Source organism: Nothoprocta perdicaria, unplaced genomic scaffold (assembly GCF_003342845.1).
Source record: "Nothoprocta perdicaria isolate Ctin4 unplaced genomic scaffold, notPer1 scaffold_214, whole genome shotgun sequence".
NCBI lineage: Eukaryota > Metazoa > Chordata > Aves > Tinamiformes > Tinamidae > Nothoprocta > Nothoprocta perdicaria.
In genome coordinates this window covers 1,044,610-1,063,786 of record NW_020455360.1, presented here as the reverse complement: position 1 = coordinate 1,063,786, position 19,177 = coordinate 1,044,610, and the positions used below count along the sequence as shown (strand labels likewise).

The 19,177-nt window shown below is 43.4% G+C and overlaps 1 protein-coding gene across 1 annotated transcript in view; it reads left to right on the top strand.

The window, feature by feature from the left end:
• Positions 1 to 2,656: 2,656 nt before the first annotated feature.
• Positions 2,657 to 19,177, top strand: part of PEAK1 (pseudopodium enriched atypical kinase 1) — an 80,703-nt gene continuing 64,182 nt past the window's right edge. The window contains exons 1-2 of the mRNA XM_026038641.1: positions 2,657 to 2,701; positions 12,501 to 12,602. The gene's annotated coding sequence lies outside the window, so the exon portion shown is untranslated. The remainder of the gene's footprint in view (positions 2,702 to 12,500; positions 12,603 to 19,177) is intronic.

Sequence of the window (19,177 nt, the reverse complement as noted above, 5' to 3'; positions counted from 1 at the left end):
ATTTAGCTTGTGACTTCACTGGCGATTTGAGCCTGGCCATCCTTCAGCCACGGCTACAAAGGCAAGYGCGGCAGCTCGGCGCAGTCCGTAGCGCTTGGCTCCTGCTTCGTGGCGTGGTAGGAGAGAGGAGATCCACAAGTGGCACAGTGCCCGCTCACTAAATGCTCTTTAAGTGTCTTAAAATATTAGCGTTATTCCRCTGACCGGGTATCGGTGGGATAACGCTGCCATGGTTGTGAGCTCCCCACGTCCTYGTGTTGCGCTCGGGCTCGCAGAAACATTTGCTGATAAGAGCCCTGCAGTGTTTCCTGATTTATTTGCTCTGCAGCAATGAGTTTGAGAATTTATGTTTCAGTCTTCGAGGTTTTTAAAACGGCCTTTTCCTTCTGTCAAAAGTGCGCAGAAAGTTGATCGCTTTTTGAAAAGACTATAATATAGAGTGTGGAACTGCTAAAACGCTTCGAGTGACAGAAYTTAATACAACTTGTAACTTGTTAGCAGAGATATCCCCTTATATTCTGCTGGTTTCCCAACAATAGTGAAGCCCTGTGCTGTCACCCTGGTTAGATGCAGACTGCAGCGTTTCAAACTGCAGCAATAATGTGGACAGCTAGGCTGGCACATCCCAGAAACCCTTCATCAAAGGAACAGGAGGTTCCGAGGATCATTTCGTATAATGGTAGCTTCTAAGGATGCCTCATCACTCCCTGTGAAGGCAGAATGACTTGACTGCAGAGGGGAAAGTTGAGTTATTCCCAAACTAGTCCTGGATAAGTCTTTTGATTAGAACAGGGAAAAGATGGATATAATTTGAGGAGTTTATTTTTGTTCTTAACAGGGATGTTTTAAAAGGGTTTGAATTAACAAATAATATCACTTAATGATATAAAAGTAAAATGAACTACCTATGACATTGTAAAATCACMTTTTCCTTGCCTCTACAGTTCACTTGCCTGTACAAAGGCCTTGTTTACGTTTTTTTTTTGTTGTCTCTTGCATATTCCCATTCTAAGGGKGGGAGACGGGGGTAAATGAATGAATCTTGAGTGTCCAAGCTTCCAAGCCTTTTTCCGCTCCTCTTCCTCGCGTGCAGTCAGTTTTCCCTGGAGCTTGGGAGTTGCTTGGATGGGGCTGATGCCCACTTACCCCCTGCCCCTGTGCTAGCCAAAGTTCACCCAACCTGGCATATTTGCTATATTCTCATATGGAAAGTATGTGATCACTTACAGCCTACCAGGACTCTTTGGAGTGGCTTTTATCCAAGSGAGAAGCTTTGCAGCAGTCACTTTGAAAAACAGAGTCCGAAGAAAACATACTTCTCCCTAAAGGATTGTGTAGGAGTTTGGTACCTTCTCAATTTGATGACTTTGATGGGGAAAGGTCTAAAGGCGGTGTGTCTCCAAGGAGCAGGAGCAGAGCCTTGGTTCGGACAGCAGGATGTTGCTGTCGGCCACCTGAGCGGCTCCGGTCAGGTTTAGACAAGAGCCCTCAAGGTTCTTGATGACCCCAACCCACTAATATTCTGGGATATGCTGGGGGTTCCACTTGAGAATGAAAACTCCCTCTGTTGTAGTCAGTGAGGCAAGAGCTCGGCCCTGCATTTAGAAGGAATAAAATGTATCAGGAGTTGTAAACAGATTGAAAAGAGCTTGCCCATATTATATCTGAAGAATCCTGTGGTTATAGTAAAAACGGGTGTTGTGGGGTCGCAGTAAAACGTTGTTAGTTCCCTCAGTGCTGAGCTCCTACTAGTGGGCACAAAATGGGGAGGAGGAGGATTGCTTTTATGGCACAGAGCTATTGCCARTGCGATTCTTGGTTGCCATCAAAAAACTAATTTCGCTTAATGGCTATGATAAGTTACAAGTTCAGACATACTAAAATGTTGCACTAAATTATTATGCTTTCGAGTCCTGCACACTTCTCATCTTTTTCCCAAAATAGCTGTTTTGCTATCCAACATGTCAGAAGCAAGAAAACGGGTCCTTTCAAGGTTATAGCTTTTTGTGCTTGGATAACGTAGCGCAGAAGAGCCTAAACATAACAAATCACAATATGGGAAATGATGCATGGCTGCGTGCCTCCCTAATTTCACAGAAGTACGTATAGATTTCCATTCTTCCATTTCAGAGCGCCCCTGCGCTATGTCAGGTATTTATTTATAGTTATTGGACATCTCGCCCGCCCGCCGGAGCTAATGACTCACACCTTTCCTAACAATTGGAGCGCTTCCTGGAGAGCAGCAAACCCAGCCCTTCCTCTGCTGATTCACCCTCCTGATTCACATTTGTTTGTTGTCGTGTGGCAAGCACTGTTTGGTGTGTTTACTCCTAGGTCTTAATTACCCTGCAGCGGTACTTTTCTCTTTATAGATCTTGTTTCCTTTCCCCTCAGCTGTTGCATGAAAAAGCACCTAAATTAATCCAAAAAACGATAGTCTAGTTCTTCCTTCCATCTCCCCTCCTCTCCCCAGCTGCATGCCGCCGCTTCCACAGCACCTGTGGGCTCTCCACTGAACTTATTCAGCTTGATAAAGCGCAAAAATTAATCCAGAGAAAGAAAGAAGAAGATTTCAGCAATGGGCTTGTGATTGGAATTGGCTCAGTGAGGAGGCTAATGAGCATCGGAGCCAGCACGGAGCTGGGAGTGAGACTTTGGGACTGGGAACACACGACAAGGAAGAACAGCCCTGTCAGCAGCGGTAAACTGTTAACCCTGCCCACCTATAAATCTTTATTTATTTAAGATTTTATGGTTTTGGTCCCCGGGTGAGGTGAGCCCTTGGCCTGGAGCATGTGAGAAGATGCAGGCTCTGTGCAGGGCCAGAAGAGGAGGAAATGGCACTGCCCACCCCGGCTGCAGCGGGTCCTGAACATCCACCCGCCAGCCCTGGTTGCTGCTTGGGCAGGGGCATCGGACCAGCCCCTTTACATAACTGCCCCCCTCCTGCTGCCCCAGCTCCTGCTTTTGTGCCGGCACAAAACGGCCCCGCGAGCCTTGGCCTCGGGGGACCTGAGGGGATAGCAGAGCAGCAGCAGCAGTGGGATATGGTGAGGAGGAGATGGCACCCAAGCTGAATTTGCCACCCAAAAAAAGCCACCGGTAGTCTTAGCTTATACGTATAAATTTCTGATGCTCTTATTCGGATTAAATAAGGAACTTGGAGAYACCAAGTCAATACGTTGTTGTTTAAAAATACAGTGGAACATTCATAGCCTGAAGAAGCGTATGTGATGAAATCAAGGATGTGGTTGAAAAGGAGCTATTTTCAGGACTTGGGCTCGGGGAAGCAACATGCTTTGACTTTTAAGTTCTCTGGCAGGGTTATCAGCCTGTGCTGAAGAATTTGCAGCATGCCAGATCAGGTCTCCGAGATGGCCTGCTCGGCAGCACTTCGCTTGCCCAATTGGTCTTCATTCCCGGCATTCCTCTGCCTTGGGTTTACTCTTCTCCCACTTTTTCCTCCTCCTTCCATGTACACTGAATACACTCCATTTCCCTAAATGTAGCTCTTCTATTGAAGTATGTCAGTTATATTTATTCATTGTTCTCCCACCCCAAACACCACAGATCTTTTTCCCCTTTGGGGAGTTCCTATTGTTGACCATTTACGTTGCTATCCTCTGCCCCATGGATTCCACAAGTTAAATATTTCAGGTTTGAACAGCGGCAAACTGTTCAAATAGGCAAACAATCCTATCGACAGGCTTGAAAAATAATCTAGCAAAAACACTGCTAGGAAACTAGTAATCTTCCTCTGCCCAAAATAAACTAATATACAAACCCCAAATTTCCCTACCACATCCCACTCGGAAGTCTATCTTARCACATAAATAAGAATATTTGAAATATTATGAGATTCCTGTGGCTTCTTCTTTTGCTGTCCCAGGTCTCAAAAAGTAGTAATTGAACTCCCAAGTGCTTCCCCTGAGCTAGTGTAACTGGACCACACAGCTTGCAGGCCGCGGCCGAGCGCGGTGCAGCGCTGTGCTGGAACAGAGTTGAGAGGAGAAACCTGGAGGGAGGCCATCCATGAGCCAGACWCATTAGCAGCATGACAGCTAGAAGCTGTTTTGTTCTGTCGACCTTCTGGATGCTGTTTGAGAAAGAAATTGAGTTAACATCCCTCACATTACTCCATGTTGTCCCTTTAGGGACCCGGTATGTTCACCCTTTGCTTAAAGGCTAAATATATAATTTTATAGTCAAGTGTTGCTGAACAATGCGAGAAAGTGTGGGGATTTTAGTGCTGGAAAACATAAGCAGAATTGATGTTTTGAGAATATTGCCATCAGTGTCCCAATTCTGGAAAGCTCCTCTCTGTTTTTGTGTTCAGAATAAAGCTTCCTACTCAGATTGGCAGGGCTTTGATCTTCGTGCAACAGGGATAATACAGAAGAGATTGTTTCTTTTTATAAACTAAGAAAACTGCTTTTGGACTACACTTGCATTTGTGCTAACATACTGCAGTTTATTTTAATAACCCAAAGCAGCGTTTGTTGAGTAAGATGGTTATAGACCCTGTCTTTATATGAACTTTCTTCCTCCCATTGCACAGTCCTCTGATAATTTTGATAATCTTCCRTAGTGTGTGAAACGGTTGACTTTTTCACAGGCCAGGTTGTAGCTTGTTGGAACTGAGGGTTWGTCTGGCTGGTTTTGTTATTAGTGAAAATCCGAACAAACTCCTGTCTGCTTATCATCGCTTTCTCATTGAGGGAATTGTGCCTTAAGAACACTTGGGCAGAATTCATCAGCAATTCCATTCTGATATGCCAGATATCTTCATCACATATTAACAAAATAAGTTAGGATACAGTGATAAGTATCTGCTGGCATCGCACACTGCAGTAGTTGTGTGTGGATAACTTTCCATTTCTTTGGTTTCCTTCCTGGATTGTTGTGTGTGTATGAAATTAAAAAGGATCGTGCCATACAGAGGTGCCGATAACCTTCTAAAAGCTAAAGTAAGTGTTATTTTCCATTTGTCCGTGAGTTCAGTGTATCTGATCTCGGGAAACATGTTACCCCTTGATTCCTTGTCAAATCAGAGCCAGCAGTTACCCCAGCACAGGGGTCTAGGAGGACAGGCAGAAGCAAATCCTCTCCAGAACAACCAGGGTGAAATTCTGTGTTAAAACCATCAGGTCCTACGCATTATATGGTAGTCTAAGAGTAGAAGCACAAAGATTTTCCTCAAAAGAAATCAGTTTCTTTAGCTATTAACTGCCAAATGGTGCATTTTCTTCAGGGAATTACTCAAAWCTGGTGGCCAGAATTGAAAGCCAGCTTTTTAAATATGTATTCAGGAGATAAGCTGTCGCCAAGGTAGAAAAGTGTATTTTGTTTCCCCATTCCAGATGAAGTGACCTGAGACAAAAATGAAGTAATGTAAAACAGGACCCATCTCCAACTTCTACTGGGGGAAAAAGAAAACAATTAGCACATGAGGCGATTCTGTGAGAATTTATTGGAAAAGTAATTTGCAAATAAAATATTTTTATTTTCCATACAGATTTGAGTGTATGTATGATGGAATTATTGGAAATTTACCCTAACTTCTTGCAAAAGCTCGGAATAGCTCTTGAGATAAGTGTTTGCCTGGACTGAGCTGCTTAACAAAGTAGGTCATGTTTGATATCCACACTCCATATGTAAATAAATCTTATATAATAGTGAATAATTAAAAAGAATAATCTGTTTAGCTGGAACTTTCATGCTGTTGGTAGTTCTGTTGGGATTTCCAAGGAAGTGGAAGGGCTTGAGGTCGCTGGAAAATTTTAGATGTTAGGGTGGACAGATAAGAGTGTTGGGCTGGAAAGGCAAGTCTATTCACTTTTGGGAAAGGTAGACAAATGCTTTTGCAGTGGAAAATACTGGATTTATGGACAAAATGATTCACAAAAATACATTAGTTGTACTAATCTACTTCACACTTCTGTTTTTTTTTTTCAGTACAGCAGGAATATATTAACTATTTCCCTTTAGTAGAGATGAGATGTTTAGCATGGTGTTACTGCTTGACATGAGCACGGAACTGAAAAATGCCRTTGAGCGCTACATTTTATGGAATCATAGAATCTTAAGGTTGGAAGGGACCTTGAGAGATATCTAGTCCAACCCCCCCTGTACACGCAGGGTCACCTGGAGCACGTGGCACAGGCTGCATCCAAGTGTGTTTTGAAGATCTCCAGAGAAGGAGACTCCACAACCTCTCTGGGCAGCCTGTTCCAGGGCTCTGGCACCCTCACTGTTAAGAAATTTTTCCTGAAGTTCCTGGGGAGCTTTTGGTGCCTCGGTTTGTGGCCGTTCCCTCTAGTCCTGTCCATGGCCATCACTGAAAAGAGGCCGCCCCCTCCTCCTCACTGCCTCCCTTGAGGTATTTCTAGACACTGATCAGGTCCCCCCTCAGCCTCCTCTTCTCCAGGCTGAACAGGCCCAGCTCTCTCAGCCTTTGCTCCTAGGGCAGATGTTCCAGGCCCCTGATCATCCTSGTAGCCCTGCGCTGGACTCTCTCCAGCAGCTCCACATCCCTCTTGTCCTGGGGAGCTCAGGACTGGACACAGTCTCCAGATGTGGCCTCACCAGGGCTACATAGAGGGGCAGGATCCCTTCCCTCGACCTGCTGGAGATGCTCTTTAATGCACCCCAGAAGATTTCATTTAGGTAATTAAATATATATTAAAGAATTATTTTATTTATATAAAATTGCTCTCCTCTCATGAAACCACCTGCACACCCACCCAAGTGCCTTCTTCAGCAGGATGATGAAGCAAAGTGCCGGCCCTGAGTCTTGTAAATCTGCCCCTTCCCAAATGATGGACCCCAAGGCCCAGCTGCTCGTATATTGTTCGAAGAAAAAAGCAAAGATCCACAAGTTTGTTGCTTTAAACACATTTRAACATGCTATAGTAGATCATTTTGAAAGTAAACTTCTTGGTATGTTTTAGAGCAGAAAGCTCTGAACAGATGTTTTGTGTCTTTGTAAACTAAAGAAGCTCTGTAGTCCCTMATGTTCTGTACACTGCTTTATTCATACCCTATATTTCACCCCATTTTTAGCTTCAGCTTCAAAGTTTGAGATAGGTGTCAAAATATTAGGAATGAGAGAGGTCAGTAATACCGTGAGCTGAGATATGGTGCATCTATTGGTAAAATGTAATTTTGTCCCTGGGCTTTTATTTTTCTCTCTTTTTTATTTCTTTTTATTTCAAGTTGTACTGTAAGACCTGGGTGTTGGTTCTAGATCTTTGGCTTGGTTTCAGCTGACTTTTGAGTTGGGTGTAGGCGGATGGGAGCTAGTGAGGGAAAGATGAAGCTGCTGCTTCTTTCCTCTCTTTCTTTGTCCCTACCCAAACAGCATATCCCAKTTCTGAAATATCCACCCTGTGAAATACAGTGCAGGAGACGTGGGAAGGGAGACAACAAGATCCTGATCRTTTAGCACCACTCCAGAACTATGAGGTTTGCTACCTGGCTTGTGTGGCTCAGTTGTCACCAAGGCAGGTTAGGGACATTAAAAGGTGATGTCCCTCCTGTGGTTCCTGGTGCCGTGAACCCTGTGTTTCCAGTGTGCAAAATGGTCTCCTGTTAAATATCCTCCTCAGTTCAGTGTCTTTCACTGGGGGTGAGGATGAAGAAACTTTAAAAATATTGAACGTGCAGCCTGTAGCTCATCTCTTCTATTAACATTGCTTTATTTTCTCAGCCCTTTGGGAAAAGGTTTATGTCTTGAGTGGATGATACAGCATGGGTAGCAAATAGTTTGTTTTAATCAACTGGTGGCACCTAATCATGAAATAGGATTTACCCTTGGAAGTCTCATCCGTTTTTGTCATCTTTTGCTTTCCTATCAGTCTCCACACAGCCAAAGTGCAGACTACTCTCTCCTTGCACAGGAGGCTTATGTTTGCTTTCTCCTTATTCGTTTAGGTCAGGATTGCATAGTTGTGTGCCGAGAATTGTACGAGTCACTAGTAAGTTCAAGAAATTCCTTACAATATTTCTTAGATCAAYGTGAACCATTCTCTCCTGTAGAAAACTGCCTGCAAGATGCCAGACTATTTCCCTCTCTTTCYCTTGCTTTTTTGTCGTGGAGGAAGGATGAAGGGATGGGTACAAGCTGCATGTTGGGTATGTTTGACTGAGTGTTGCCAACAGAAAAAACATTGCACAGAATAACAGGGAGAGAGGAGAGGTGGAGAGCAGGATTGCCGGAGGAGATGYGGGGTTGCATGTTACTGCTGCAGTGATGGTGGATTAATTAATTCCCATTGATTTCTATCCTCCACCCCCTTAAAACGCTCACGCTGTGTACAATTACTGCTCTTGCACGCTTTTATTCAAAACGCTTTGCAGCCCGTGGGCTTCGTGCAACTGGAAACCAAACTATTGATTTCTTTGCAGGGCAGGAGGGTGAGGAATATGTGTTAAAAATGACTCTGGGGAGCCGATCGCCGGCGGGTGCGGGTCAGTCATCCCTTTGCTCTGCATCTGGCACATTCCCTTTTTTGTAATTGCAGACTTCTGAAGTAAACCCAGAAAGGAAGTAATGTGATTTTTAGCAAGAAAGTGATATAAACTGCGGTTTCCTGCACCGCTTCAAAATGTCAGACTTTCTTTGGGTAGTCATTTTCTTGGTAAGAAAATTTTTATTTATGAATGTTCCAATGCTGATACTTTTATTTGACCAATAAAGTATTGCAGGATAGATATTCAAATACTATTGTAGATATATTGATATGGAAATGATCACGTTAAATATTGAAGATGAGATACCTGCATATTTTAAAAAGCATGATAGAGCAGTACATTCGTATTAATTGTCTATTTTATGCATAACAAGGAATTTTTCATATTTCATATATTTCAAAATCTAACTTAAAGTAATACTGTCCTAAATTGGTATTTTTAGGAACTCTCAAGTGTTTAAAATGTCCTCTGTTTCTTTGGTGCAATCAGTGCAATGATTTGTCATCCTTCTCATCATGTAATTCGCACAGATTGCACACTTTAGGTAATCTCTAATTTACCAAAACTCAAAATCGTGACTTAGCAATGGCACAGGCAAAAGTAGGAGTTTGAACATAGCAATTACACTTTTATTTTTAGCCTCAGGCGTGCATTTTGCTTAGGATTACTGGTAGAGAACAGAATTACCTGGCATGCAAATCAAAACTTAGTATCTTTCATAAATCAAATATTTTATTTTTGTATTTGAAACAATTGTTTGTAAGGGTTTATGAATTCATATTTCAAGTATTTGGGAAAACTCTGCCCTTCTGTACACTACAGAAAGGCAGAGGATGCCAACACTGTGCTTGTTTTYCTTAAGGACAGTTTTATAGGATTTCCTTATGAGCTTCCACAAATACACAGAATCGCAGGATATAAAAGCCTATTYTATAGAGGGAGGAGAATTAAAGAATATTAGTGGGCAGTTTAAAAATCTGGCCTGGACGTTTTCATGTTTCAGCAAGATTATTAGGTTGCTGATGGCTTCCCTGCCTCTGATTCTTACTCTGAAAGGACTAAGAAAATGATGTTTAATTGTAACAGTGCGTCTCCATTTTAAAAGGATTCCCTGCTTAAGTAACTTAGATGAAGGAATATTCATAGACCTTAATATAGTATTATTCAGCCCTAAGGTTTAGTTGCCGAGGTTTGGATTCAGGAAATGACATTGTTATGCAAGAAGTGGAGCAGCTGAAAGGAAAAGAGATTAATATACTRAGACTTGGAGGGAGGATTTGCAAGCTCAGGCACAGATTTTCATACCCAGTTAAGCAGCCTTCTGTACGACTTTTCCCTTTTTTTTTCTTCCCCTTTCCCTTCTAGAGCAGAACAGGGATTCAGGATCACTAAGGAAAGTTCTAGTGCATATGAAGATGTTCCTAATCTCAGTGCAGAAATGTTYCTGCATATTCACAAGACCTGGATGCCTTTGGTTCCTGGCAGTTCTTTCCAGGGAGTCATTAAAATGAATACACAAATACTATCAGGTCCTTTTTATAGCATTGCTTAGCTACATTATTAATAAAATTTTGATTGATTAAGTAATATAACTAGCTATTCCTCAGGAACATCTGCACTATTGTGCCTTGGAGCGTTTCCTATTTGATTCCAAATAGGAAAGGCAGATCTAAAGGTGTGAAGTGACTGCATCTCTCTGTGTGGAAAGACTCTGGCCTTGGCAGGAATCACACACTATCAGTTCTGATTAAAATGAGAGCYTAGAACCGGATTTGTTTCAATCCAATTTTAGTTAGTTACAATATGAACCCTAGGTTTGTTTTTCCTCGCATGAGAAAATGTTTTCAAATGGAAGAATGAGGGGCAAAGGGGTAAAAGTGTCGCACGCCAACCTGTAGTGCCGAAGGAGCTCCAGTTCTGCTGGGAGCAAATGGGAAAACCTTTTGGAAAAGAAAGCAAAGGCTGGTGTCAGTAACTGAAGGAAGCATCTACTGAAATATTAGTATTTAAAAATATTAGTCAGCAAGCCAGATGAAAAAGTAATATGTGAATGTAATCCTTTTCCTCAGCCCCCTGCAAGGAAGGAGGGAGCCTTCAATTCGCTTCCGAACTGGGCRCTTTCTGGGGGCTGCTGAAGCCGCAGCGTTTGGCTCCTACGGCAGCTTTGTAGCTGCTTTGGAAATACCCCTGAAACTGGGCATTCTGTGACTGGTCTGAGCTGGAATGTCCTGAGCCTGTAGGACCAGGAAATTTGTGCTGAAACCTGTGGCGTCGGAGATGAGGGAAGGCAGCGCTCGTGACGGGACAAGCGGCTTTGGAGCAGAGTGGGAGCCAGGAGGCTGCAACGTGAGGACCTCTGCGGTACTGAATTTACTGCCAGGCTTTACGTGCATATATATACATTTGTTGAGCACATAGCACAGAACAGCTCACGTATGTGACCCCTTGCTGTGTGACTAAAGAGGAACTGTAAATACCTGACAGGGCCATGTTGTCGTGAAGGTTTTTAATCTGAACTTCTGTAATGGTGTGTGCAAAGCCAAACTGCAGAGGTTGGCTTGTTTGTTTGCTTTTAGGTTAAAAATGTTTGGGAATATTCATCTAGAAAAGTCAGGGTTGCCTGCATGTGATGGAATTTTTACAAGCTCAAATGTGAGTCTTTGAAGTGCTAAGATAGATCAGCCCTAAGTTGCTAAAATGGAGATAGGAGACCTTTAAAGATAGCAATCTGGAAAAAAGGGAATGCGAAAAGGCAGCTCGTCACACTGGAGCCTAATTAAAAAAGAGCATTTCTAGGCCAAGCCGTGAAGAAGTGACGTTCCAAGGAAAGCAAGACTGTATTTCACCCATTCAGACTTTACTGCCATTAAATACCACTTCTCATTTTTCCCCCGGTCCTCCTTTAGAAGGATGTGTGTTTCTTCTGGCAGATAAGTACACTAGAAAGCTCCTGGTGGTTTGGTTATTTTGGAGGAGCTGGAGCTGTTAGAGAAGATGGGAATTTTTGTTTAGAATGGCAAGCTAATCCTCGTGCTCCCTTTGGGGGCAGAATGGTCTTTCAAAACTTCCATTACATGCGGATATTAGAAAAGCACTTTTCTGTGGAAAAAGGTTCCTATGTTGAAGCTGAAGCATGTTGTGTTTGGAATAGGCACATAGATGTGACTGGTTGCTATTTTTAGTGGGCTCTTAATTAAAGTAGCCTTGAAGATTACCCGGTGTTCACAAAAGGAAGGCTCGTCAGTCTGGCAATACTGGCTTTCCCTAAGCTAAAATAGGCCCTTCACCCTCCTGCACCCGGGTTTTGTGCGCCCACCCTCTGGTGTGGGGCCGACRGGGTGAATTCCCCGCGAGGCTGGGTCTCCCCCGGGAGATTGGCATCGTATTCCCGTGGGAAAACCGACCCACGGACGCCAAATCAGCCGGGGTTCTGGGGCATGGAGGCACTTGGGAAGCGATGTTGTTTGATAAACAAATTTAAATCTAAACTAGCAGTTTAAAGAAAGCAAGGGAGGGAGGTTGATAACTGGGGTTTTAGTTGTTGTTGTGTTGGTTGGACTTTTAGAATGGGATGCTGACAGGCTGAGGCATCTCGGGCTCTGTTTGGTGTTCAGTAGCATTGGACTGACAAGTTATATGTACAACATTTCATTTTGTAGCTGTTTTTATAGATAGTGATTTTGATGCAACCTTATAAAAGCCAGGAGGCTTTCAGTAAGGAAGAGCACACAAAAGACTGTTCTTTAACRGGATGCTTTTTTTTCTTTCCATAGCCATATGCTGCTATTATTTAATCTTCAGTGAGTCCCAGATCATGCACAGCATTATTAATTATCCTCATCACCCTTTTCTTTAAAGCTGCTTTTCTTAACTGTTCTCATCTACTCTATTAATTAGAGAGACATACCTGGTCATTGGAGGATTCTTTAGAGACCAGTATCTCCTGCTTCTGGGCTCAAGTTTCAGAATGTTCAGAAATGCTCTGTTTCTGAACACCCTATTTATACATGAAAATGTTCTTATTTTAGGTATGTAGATGTGTGGATATGCTGCTTCCTAATGGCTGTATGTCTGAATGCAATTGCTCAAAGACTGCTGTGCCCAACATCAGCTCTATGTGAACGTTGCAGGTAAGAAAACTTCCTTTTCTGAAATTATTTGCATGCAAATCTTTATCCAGCCCAGCAATTTCCATTAAGGATTAACTAAATAGCAATCAGTGATACCTTATTTTTTTGCTTATGATAATTTATGACCAGAAGAAATATACTGCCAATTTGAGAAGAAATTGAATGAACAAAATTCCGTACTGAACTGGTGGTCTTCCCTCCCCTCCTGAATTCARTAAAGATACCTTGTTCTTGATGACAGATCTGTTGACTGTCAAAGAAAAATCTAAACCACTGCCAACTGGATTGTATTTCTATCCAAATAAAATAAGAGCAATCTTAATCAGGAGTTCAGTAAGAACTGAKCATAAATTGAAACACTGGAAGCTTCTTCTGAATATAGGAATATATTTTTTTACTGTGAGAATGGTAGAACATGGGAGCAGGTTGTCCRGAGAAGGTTGTGGCATCTCAGTGCCACAATCTCATGCTCAAACCCTGTCTGAACCTGAGGTTGGATTAGGAAATCTCCCAAGGTACTTTCCAACCTCAACAGGTCTGTGACTCTGCAATTCAGAAGATCTGGGAACTAGATCTGTTTATCTTTAGGGAAAAAATAAGTATGCGTCATTTTTGATTCCATTATATATAATAACCTGGAAATTACTTAACATTTCTCTCTTGGGGAAGGTATAGCTTCCTTGTAAGAGCTGAAATTACTGTTCTTTGGTGGGTACAGGTACTGAAGAGATAATGTAGCTTTTGTTGCTTGCAGAGTTTTGTGGAGTTACAGCTCCAAACAAGGGACTAGCTTTGCGAGTGTTTTTCCCAGAGCAGGTCATTTGATGTCATCTTTGGAAAAAAAAAACATGGCGTGCAGTAACAGCACTTTAATAGTTTGCAGAAGCAACTGAGTTGAGAACATTAAACGATCATTTGGGAAAGACAACTGCCAGCATCCTTTAAAACAAGTATAATACGTTCCAAGTTTTCTTGAAAATGCACTGAAGTTTTATGAGAGTGCAGTAAACAACATTCTTGAAAAATCTGGGGAAGTATCAGGATTTGATTGCATAAGATTGTGTAGTCCCAGACAAGGGGACCTTCSATTTCAGTTGCCTGGATTTCRCTGGCTTAGSYTCAATTAGTATGCAAGGAAAAAAGGCCGGCCCCCTCCTCCTCACTGCCTCCCTTGAGGTATTTACAGACACTGCTCAGGTCCCCCCTCAGCCTCCTCTTCTCCAGGCTGAACAGGCCCAGCTCTCTCAGCCTTTGCTCACAGGGCAGATGTTTCAGGCCCCTGATCATCCTGGTAGCCCCGCGCTGGACTCTCTCCAGCAGCTCCACATCCCTCTTGTCCTGGAGAGCTCAGGACTGCACACAGTCTCCAGATGTGGCCTCACCAGGGCTGTGTAGAGGGGGACGATCCCCTCCTTCGACCTGCTGGAGACGCTCTTCTTAATGCACCCCAGGATCCCGTTGGCCTTCTTGGCCACCAGGGCACACTGCTGCCTCATGGTCAACTTGTCATCCACCACGACGCCCAGGTCCCTCTCTGCGGGGCTGCTCTCCAGCAGGTCCACCCCTAATCTGTACTGGTGTCCAGGGTCATTCCTCCCCAAGTGCAGGACCCTGCACTTGCCCTTGTTGAACCTCATGAGGTTTCTCATCTCCCAGTTGTCCAGGAGATTTTTCCATTATATTTTCAATTTCCTGAGATAATTTTATTGCATTTTTAATGTACTCTATGTATTAAGATAGCTTTATGTGTGTGTATGTACACGCATACATAYATATTGCTGCATATATGTATTTTATATGCTGCTACGTATATGTGTACATTATATATATGCTGCAGTATATATGCATTTGATTTTCTGCAACATTAACAAGGAGTAGCAGCATATGTTATGGAAATGCTATTTCTTGGTTGCACTACTTTTCATAGTTGTTGAGGTATTCAAGTAGGTGTTTTATACAGCTCCATAGCAATTCCAGATGGGATCTTTTTCTTCTGGGATGTTGAAAACTTGGCAGGAGTAGAGGTCAGAAAGGTAGGGATCAGTAGCCTGTGCGTATAACCGGATTACCCTGCTTTAACTCCACACCTTTCTGGAAAACTGCTTCGCACTAAAACTCTGCCAGTTCCTCCTGCTCACACCCATGGGCGAGCTTGCTCATAAAGAGAAGACGCAGAGCGTCCCCAGGTAAAAAAAAAAAAAAATGATTGCAAGTTTTAAAAGTTGCTTTTGTAATTGATTAATGACTTAGGAAACTTTAAAAAAAAAACAAACAGAAAAAAGCCTACATCATCTTTTAGTGAAAGTATTCTTCCAGCTGTGGGAATAGAAAAAATTGAATATTTTAAAGATTTCATAATGATCTCTTTCTGGTTTTAAGTATATTTCACGTTCTGTTTAATAATTTTTAAATGAGCACATTTTCGTCCCACAGTAGCCTTGAAGTGTTATCAAATAACTTGATCAATTAAGTAGTCTGTGTTATGACATGGCTGTTAATAAACTTTGTGCTAGAAATAAATGTTGGCGAGGCAGTGTAGAACTTTAGAACAGAATAAAAGACATTTATCTCTGAAATACATATGATATCTTTGAAACATCATTGACTGTGTAAGCTGCATAGTTCTAGGCTACAGCACTTGCGATGTAAACTGATTTGTCTAAGGGATATTTCATAGAAAGGAATTTGGAAATAAGGAAATTCTGGAACAACAGTAATTAAGGAACATGCAAAGATCTGCAGTAAAATGATGTTGTATGGTCTCATCTCATAGGCAAGAGTTATAAAACACAGCTGTTTTTAAGCATTCTTATCCTACGTCATAGATTAATTCTGCCCATTGATTTGGCATATGAAAGGACTTGACCAGATTTGTAGATAAGGAAAGAAAGGTGCACAAATTTTTGTGTGTGTATACATATATATATATGTATACACACACACACACACACACACACACACACACACACACACACAGAGCCTGGAAAAAAAAGTCCAAGATCCATGGGCATTTGGAGCATATGAATAATCTAAATGAAATGAGATGAGGTGGAGCAGCTAAAGCTCCCTAGCTCCTGGTCCTGCCTAAGGAGGAATACGCCAGCTCCCACCTTCTCCCAGGTGCTCCAGCCTGCTTCCTTAGCCTTTACATTAGTCCTATCCGATCCCATATTTGGTTATAAAACAGTGATATTCCGTCTCTTGTTTTGAAGTSTTCCCAAGTGAGATAAAGAGATCCMACTGGATAACTTTTCTCTGTAGTTAAGCCCTCATTACCAGTGGTGGTTTGCATAGTGCAGGAAGCAGTAGGAAGGTGCATATCTGAGAGCAGGAGATGCCAAGAAAACTGTAAGGAAACTGCATTTGGATTGCTTCTGGGTTTGTTTGTTTGCTTTAGATAAGCGCCACAATTCTGCTCATAATCTTTGGGTAAAGAATGCATCAATTATATCTAACTATTGTATAAKAATTAGCATCTCCTGAATATGCTTATCAATTGCTGCATTGCCCTTTGAAATTAATACCCAACAAAAACAGGTATCCTTCTTCTGGCCAAGAACAGAACTCGAGACAACCCGTTTTTCAGTCTGATGCTTAGTCCTGTACGATTTCGTACACTCTTTTTGTGCTTCTGGTTCTCCAGGTTGTACTGTCAAAATGAGGTTGTGATACAGAATGTGAATTCCAGCACGGGGTGGGTGCTTAGGTTGTGTGTGTACTGCAACTCCACAGCAGTCCTCTCCATCTGTCTTTAATTATACGGGGCTTTCTGATATGGATGATTCTTCTGCTGGATATTATTTCACACAAAAACATTTTGACAATGTTTATTGACTGACAATGGCTAATGGCTTCCGAAACACTGTAACTTGATTTTCTTTGAGAAATCTCAGGATATATCAAATTTTGTTTGCTTATCTTTTGGGATAAGATTAACGAGTCTTGTRAATTATTAAAGACTATATTTTCATCTTCCAGACTCGACCTTCTCTGAATAGGCATAGGCCACTAAAAGCTCCTCATTAGTAGGTAACCTGATAGCTGCAAGTATTGTTCTTGATGACACAGTGGAAATTTCCCCTTCTGAGAAAGAGTGGTAGGCTAGTGGAAATGCTGTATRTGGAAAAGTGATGTTTAAGGATGTGCCATTTTGTGCATTAATATCTGAAGATGGTTKTTTTTTCAGTCAATTCCTGCATGCCCTGAGGTGCTTGGCATGAAAGATTATCAATAGAAAGCAGGTTGAGTCTTTTCTTGGTCCTTTCAGACCATTCTTACAGATTCAAGAGATTTTTATTACAGCTCTGTCATAGGCCAATCAGTTCTCCTGTAAAAACCGTGCAATCTTATTTAGTGCATCTTTGTCATTATATCCTAATTTCTCTTGCTGTTTTACCATATAAAAGCAGGTTTTTAAGTAAAGCTAAGGCTAAGAAGAGATTCTTACACTTCAGTATGGCTTGTGCAGCACATCGGATGTTATCARCCAGATTCCAGCTGCAAAAATGTTATTGCCAGCAAAGCCATTAGGTGGAGAAAGTAGATGTTCTTTGGAGCTCATAATCCTGGAAGTTGGAAAAGCCTCTTTAAAACCTATTGAATCATAGTTACCTGTTTTGGCTCGGACCTGGAATCCCGTGAGCATCCCCRTCCAGGAAGGGGCAGAAAGTCATAAGCAGGGGCCACAGCAGCCCACATTTAGATTGATCTAAAATTTTGCAAGGATTCACCCTTAAAATGTTGCTCACGTGGAATATATTCAGGTTTCCCCTGGAACTGGGAGCTGGGACTGAAAGGGATTTTTGCCTATAAGCAGAGAATGTGCAAAACAATGGGAGCACAAAAGCTGTGACATGAGTCATCAGCACGGGACCTTCCGCCCCTGTCCACTCCTGACCGCGCTGCGTGCTCATTATTCCCCAAATCCTGCGGATTAGCTGAAAGAACAAATGTCGTTTCCAGCAGATAACTCCAACAACGGCTTCTCTGTCGCTTCAGTCCGTTGGAATAAAAGAACTGGTTTAATCATCAAAACTTAGTGTAACGCTCKCTGTAGTTTCTAACTGCTCTTTCTAGCAGCAAAGCTTAGGAGTGATGCTAAATTAAATGTTGATGTTTATATTAGATGTTGTTATTCGCCTCTGATCACACACCTCTGATAACAAATTCACTTGTTAGCCTGGAAAGTGGCACTGTAATGACAGGTGAGGGAAGGGCAGAAGGCTGTAGGCATGTGCATGAAATGCCCTATGGAAAAGTGGAACCGTGGTCGCGCTGCGATGCTGGGTGGGCACTGGAGCCTGGGCTGTGGTGCCGGAGCCCCCTTGGCACCGCCGCTCGGCACTGCCCGGAGGGGACGACGAGCCTTCGGGATTGCTCTTCCTCGGCTCGGCCATCTGTACGTTCACCAAGCGTATTGCAGTGAAATATATATATTTGCAATGAAATATATCCTGCTCTCTGCTTTGCCTGGTCAGCCGTACCCATTGCTGCCAAGTGCAGCCGTTGGAGTTTTTGTTAAGTATGTGTAAGATTTTGATCMTGTCAAGAGGTCGCAGGAGAGCGGTTTTTAGTTTTGACGACGTTCAGATGCARCCCCGAAGGAGCCCTGCCCCGAGCCCTGCCCAGGCCTCCAGGCGCCAGCATTTGCTGTCCATCGGCATGGAAAACTCCTGGCGCTTAGCCCGGGGCTTTGCTGGGAAGCGGGGATCCCTGGAAACCGCGGCCTTTGAAACCAACCCGCCCGCCCGCGCTGGCTTTCGAGGACGACACGGGGCGCTCTGCCCAGTGGGTCCCGGTGCCCCGCGTGCCCGTCGCCCTGCCGGGGACTCGCTGGGAATCCTCGCTGGGAATGTGATGCCGGCAGCGGCGCCGCTGACAGGCTCATCCCCTGTGTGAGGGCTGCCCGGCTGCGCTGCGAGTCCYGCCTGGCAGCGGGGCGGCCTCGGGAAGCAGCGACGCTCGGCGCCCTCACGCAAGAGATGGGGAATTCCCCCAGCACCCCAAAAGGACTAATTCTAAATGAAGACTTTTCTTAAGCTATGATAGGTAACTAATCTGATACTTCTTTASGGGTTCAGCGATGGTGTTTTGCACAGGATTCTGTGTGGAGGAGCAGGATAGTGCACCTGAAGTCTGCCTTGGAAGGGAAAAAATGTGAAAATGTCTGCGTGCACCGTGAGCATTAAATCCATGGTCTGGGCAGGCTCTCCTGYTGGTCTGGGTGTCAAATTGAACTGACAAAGTGGTGTGTATGTTGACTGGGTTGTTTCAGAGGCTGGGGCTAGTGCAGGGTGAGTGAGGGGTTAAACACCTCCACCTCGTTTGTGAGTCTTGCCTGCTGCCTCTTTGAGCTCTAGTTTTCCATCCCCCTAATTAACATCTCTTCATGTTTCTTTAGCTTATCTTGCCGGATGGAAAGCGAGTTAGGGCTGTGGTTCCCTGAGCGGTGGCCCTGCAGCTCGGCGGGCCAGCAAAGTACTCCTGAGTAAATAAGCACGCCCATGGCGGGCTCTGCCAGCCGCCTGGTTCCCCGAGTTTGCTTCCCTGGAACCAAATTCCCAGCGCGGTTCCTC